We start from the raw sequence: 6000 nt of genomic DNA, 5'->3' as shown, positions 1-6000 counted from the left end.
ATACGATCAACATGGAGATGTTCACCGTTGATGACTAGTCCGTCTCACGTGATGATCGGACATAGTCTAGTCGATTCGGATCATGTATCACTTAGATGACTAGAGGGATTGTAACACCCCCAGTGTCATGCTACAGTAATCCCCTGTTAATGGTGCCATGTCATCACATTACTGTTGCTAATCTTCACTTGATCCAAATCACTTTTCAAATTCAAATCCAATCTAAAGTAAAAAAAATCATATTTGTCACACATGAAATCTAAAATGTTCATCTTGTGCCAAATAATCCCATAACTAATATTGGTAGTGAACCAACTTTTTCACAAAGTGTTTAAGTGCACTAAATTAGCTAAAACAGTGCTTATAACATTTGTTTAAATGCTTTTTAATTTGTAAAAATGCTAACCTGTTTTATTTAAGTGCTAAACTAATTGTGGCAGTAGCCTAAAACATGATGATATTTTAGGTGTAAGTTTTATAATTTATAAAACTGTTTTGGTTCTGAAAAGTTTTGGAAAACAGAAAGTTTAAAAGGAAAAGAAAACTGTTAGAGAAAACAAAAGTGAGAGAGACACAGCAACCCCCCTGGACCTAACCCACCTGGGCCGGCCCACCTAACCCACCTGGGCCGGCCCACCTAACCCACCTGAGCCAGCCCAGATCCTCCCTGCCCGTCCCCTTCCCTATTCCCCTGACCAGGGTAGGAACAGGGGCGTAGCCTCGCCGAACCCACTCACCGTCGTCAGCGAGGGGATAAGGCCGCCACGCGCGCGCCTCGATCCCTCCCCCACTGCACGCCTCTCTCCCTCTCCGCCTCTCCTCTCAGATCCCCCCCACGCGCTGCTGCTTCTCCTCTCCGCCATGGTCGGCACTGCCGTCGCCTCCGCTTGCTCGCCCATGTAGTCACCGGCCCCTCCTCGACGAGCCACCGTGTTCAGACGCGCCGTCGACGTCCACTACTACGACCCTGACCACCCGCTCGAGCCGAAGCCCGCTACAGCACCGCCCCGACCAAGTCATCGTCCTCGGCTCCGACGAGCACCGTCGCCCCGCTTCGCCGCTTCTGCTGCCTAAGCGTTCACGGGGCCACCATGTGCCCGCTAGGTGAGCCTCCATGTCGCTCCCTTCCCTCTCTTTCATTCTCTAGCGCGCTCCATCGCCGTCCCCGCGGAGGTGAGCTCCGCCGCCCGCCATGGCCGCCGCCCGCGCGCCGTACGCGCTTCCGAGCCCTAGCGCAAGTCACTGGAGTGCTCCAGGAGACGCGCAGCACCGAGCTGCAGCCCCAACCGCCCCCCTAGGTCGCTCCCGCCGCGATTCGAACAGGGCCTGAGCGCCACCGCTGCTCCCCGTCGCTACTCCAGCCAGCTCCGGCCTTCCCAGCATCACCTAATACCACCACTTGACACGACGTCGACCCGGCGTTCGAAAGAGCCCACCCGCGCCTCCGTTCGTGCCCCCTGTCGCCGACTGCATCCTCGCCCAACTCCGGCGACCGCAAACCTCGACGCCGGCGATGCTCGGATCGTCCCCGGCGCCGGCCGTCCTCACCATCGCGTGCGCGATGCCAGCACGCACCCGTAGGTCCAAACTGCCGGTCTGGAGGCCCTCTGTGGCCTTTTTTCGGCCGGCTCCGTCGCCGCCGTTGTAATATCCGCCGCCGGCGCGCCACCGCCACCGCTGACGTGGCCGCCCGGGGCCACCACCCTGGTCATTGACCGGTGGCCCCAGTGGCCCCCGCTCGCCCCCCTTGACCAAGTTGACCCGGTCAACCTCGCTGACTGGGCGACCACCAGTCACTGACTGGTGGGCCCTGCCCCTAACACTAATTAAATTAATTAATTTAGTTAAATTTAAACTGATTACTCACTGACAGTGGGCCCCCGTTATCTAATTAGTTAGATTAGTTGAAACTAAACTCTGTTAACACCAATGTTTATGACAGGTGGGACCTGCTGGTCAGTTTGACTAGTCAGCGGGTCAAATGACTGCTTACATCACCCTGTCATCATGCTGACGACATATTCCATTTCTGGAGATTGTTGTTAACTTATATAAATCCAAAAAGTGCTAGAAACTTTGAAAATTCATAGAAAATAAACCGTAGCTCGGATGAAAATGTTTTCTATATGAAAGTTGCTCAGAAAAATCCAATGAATCCGAATACACGGTCCGTTCATCTGTCACATGCCTCTAGCATGTTGAACATGGAACTTTCCCCTCTTTTCCTCTCTCCAGAATCCGCCTAACGCCGGGAATTCATCCTCGGATGTTTATCCCCTCCGTCTGCAACGTATAGTACTACGTTAGGTCGACCCTAGTTCTTCTTATCGTCATGTCTTGCTTTGTGATGCTATGTTTGCTTTATATTTACTGTTTCTTCCCCCTCTTCTCTTCGGTAGACCCCGAGACCGATGCCGCCCCTGTGATCGACTACGTCGTCGACGACACTTCTTCCTTTACAGCAGAGCTTTCAGGCAAGCCCCCCTTTGATCATCCCGATATCGCCCATTCCATTCTCTCATGCTTGCATTAGATTTTGCTACTGTTATTGTTTGCTCCTATTTTGATGCATAGCCTGCTTTCGTAACCTGCTTATTGTTACCTACCTGCTTATCCTAAACCGCTTAGTATAGGTTGGTTAGTGATCCATCAGTGACCTCCACCTTGTCCTTGTTGCCCCTGCTTCATCATTGAAGACCTGATCAACGGGATCGAAGACCAGGCCCCGACACCGCACATCACTTTCCCCTTAGTTGCTCGACACTATTGGGTTACTATCGAGTGCCGAGGGTGAGACCTCTACAACACTTCTGATGTTAACCCTGTAGTGTAGCTATTCGGTCATGGTCATCGAGGGTGATTCCGCCTTAACCACTTCCAATACGACTCTGTCGTGCAACCCCTCAAGTGTGAACCTCGGGGGTGATTCCTCTTACGTTCGCCTTGATGATTACATCGAGTGGAATTCACCGGGGTGATTCCTCGGGTTTTCCCCTTGATGTTTGGACACACAGTTACTATGGTTACTATGACTTTACACTGAACCATGCTACTAAAGACGGGTCGACCCTAAGGGGTACCCGCGCGAGCATAATTGCGAGTGATGTGGAGATGGGTTGACCTGGAGGGTGCCCGCGAGATAATTATGAGGCGTAGCCGGGCATTCTTAGCCCTTGCCGCAAGTCCTCGAGACGGGGCGACGGGGTCACATCTTTCATGAGCCTCTGCTTGTTACCGCACGTTCCTGATCCACTACGATTTGGATATTTGATCCAAGGGGCCTCTGGCCTAATAGCACTAACCATCACGTGGGCATAGTATGGGCGTTCTGCGTCGTATGCATCAGTCGAAGCTTAATAGACGTCAGCGACTGAGCGGTGCGCGCCGGGTTGGACTGGTAAGCTCCTGTCTTTTTAAGGAGGTAGCTAGGTCTGCTCACCGGCCGCCCACGCAACGTGCAGGAGTTCCCGGGGCGATGGCCCATGACCCCTGGGGGCATACGTTTAGTCCGGCGTGCTGGCCTCTCTATTAAGCCTAGGTCGGGTTGCGGCGTATTGTTTGGCCGAGGCCGGGCATGACCCAGGAAAGTGTGTCCGGCCGGAGTTAATCGAGCGTGGTGGGTAAGTTGGTGCACCCCTGCAGGGAAGAAAACATCTATCGATAGCCTGTCCTACGGTAACGGACACTTGGAGTTGTATACCGATCGATACAACTAGAACTGGATACTTGTGATGAGTAATGGATTGTGATGATAACTGGATAGTATGGCTCTGGGATTGCTTTCTCGCAGGGAGTCGAGAAAGGATCTCTGGCCGAGGTTGATAACACTTCTACTACTTTACTTTATGCTATTCTACTCCCTCCGGTTGCTGCAAGATGGTGGTTTCCAGAAGATGCTAGTCTTCGATAGGTTAGGCTTTCCCCTTCTCTTCTGGCATTCTGCAGTCCAGTCCACAGATACAGCCCTTTTCATTGATACCGATGCATATGTAGTGTAGATCCTTGCTTGCGAGTACTTTGGATGAGTACTCACGGTTGCTTTGCTTCCCCTTTCCCCCCTTTCTTCTTCTTTCCGGTTGATGCAACCAGATGGTGGAGCCCAGGATCCAGACGACACCACCGATGACTACTACTACCCCGAGGGTGCTTACTACTACGTGGAGACCGCCGACGGTCAGGAGTAGTTAGGAGGCTCCCAGGCAGGAGGCCTTGCCTTCTCGATCGTTGCTGTTTTTGTGCCAGCCTTCTTAAGGCAAACTTGTCTAACTTATGTCTGTACTCAGATATTGTTGCTTCCGCTGACTCTTGAGTATTCGAGCTTATGTATTCGAGCCCTCGAGGCCTCTGGCTTGTAATATAAAGCTTGTATTATTCTAATTTGTGTCTAGAGTTGTGTTGTGATATCTTCCCGTGAGTCCTTGATCTTGATCGTACACATTTGCGTGTATGATTAGTGTACGATTGAATCGAGGGCGTCACAGGATGTCTATCTAAGTGGGAGTTTATTAAATAATCAGATGAACTTAATTATCATGAACATAGTCAAAAAGTCTTTGCAAATTATGTCATAGCTTACGCTTTGGTTCAACTATTTAAGATATGTTCCTAGAGAAAATTTAGTTGAAAGTTGATAGTAGAAATTATGCGGACTGGGTCCGTAAACTGAGGATTATCCTCATTGCTGCGCAGAAGGCTTATGTCCTTAATGCACCGCTCGGTGTGCTGAACCTCGAGCGTCGTCTGTGGATGTTGCGAACATCTGACATACACGTTTTGATGACTACGTGATAGTTCAGTGCGTAATGCTAACGGTTTAGAATTGAGGCGCCAAAGACGTTTTTGAAACGTCGCAGAACATATGAGATGTTCCAAAGACTGAAATTTGGATTTCAGACTAGTACCCACGTCAAGAGGTATGAGACCTCTGACAAGTTTCTTAAGCCTGCAAACTAAGGGAGAAAAGCTCAATCGTTGAGCATGTGCTCAGATTGTCTGAGTACTACAATCGCTTGAATCGAGTGGGAGTTAATCTTCCAAACGAGATAGTGATGGTTCTCCATAGTCACTGCCACCAAGCTATTAGAGCTTCGTGATGAACTATAACATATCAGGGATAGACATGATGATCCTTGAGCAACTCGCGATGTTTGACGCCGCGAAAGTAGAAATCAAGTAGGAGCATCAATTGTTGATGTTTAGTAAAACCACTAGTTTCAAGAAGGGCAAGGGAAAGAAGGGATACTTCATGAAACGACAAATCAGTTGCTGCTCTAGTGAAGAAACCCAAGGTTGAACCCAAACCCGAGACTAAGTGCTTCTGTAATGAGGGGAACGGTCACTGAAGCAGAACTACCCTAGATACTTGGTAGATGAGAAGGTAGGCAAGGTCGACAGAAGTATATTGGATATACATTATATTAATGTGTACTTTACTAGTACTCCTAGTAGCACCAGGGTATTAGATACCGGTTCGGTTGCTAAGTGTTGATAACTCGAAATAAAAGGCTACGGAATAAACAGATACTAGCTAAAGGTGAGATGACGATATGTGTTGGAAGTGTTTCCAAGGTTGATGTGATCAAGCATCACATGCTCCCTCTACCATCGAGATTGGTGTTAAACCTAAATAATTGTTATTTGGTGTTTGCGTTGAGCATAGACATGATTGGATTATGTTTATCGCAATACGGTAATTCATTTAAGGAGAATAATGGTTACTATGTTTATTTGAGTAATACCTTCAATGGTCTTGCACCTAAAATGAATGGTTTATTGAATCTCGATCGTAGTGATACACATGTTCATGCCAAAAGATATAAGATAGTAATGATAGTACCACATACTTGTGGCACTGCCATTTGAGTCATATTGGTATAAAACGCTTGAAGAAGCTCCATGTTGATGGATCTTTGGACTCACTCATTTTTGAAAAGATTGAGACATGCGAACCATGTCTAATGGTAGATATGCACGAAGAAACTCCATACAGATGGATCGTTT

Source organism: Triticum aestivum, chromosome 3D (genome assembly GCF_018294505.1).
Source record: "Triticum aestivum cultivar Chinese Spring chromosome 3D, IWGSC CS RefSeq v2.1, whole genome shotgun sequence".
NCBI classification, from domain to species: domain Eukaryota; kingdom Viridiplantae; phylum Streptophyta; class Magnoliopsida; order Poales; family Poaceae; genus Triticum; species Triticum aestivum.
The sequence above is the reverse complement of the archived record's forward strand: the minus strand, read 5'-3'. Positions refer to the sequence as shown.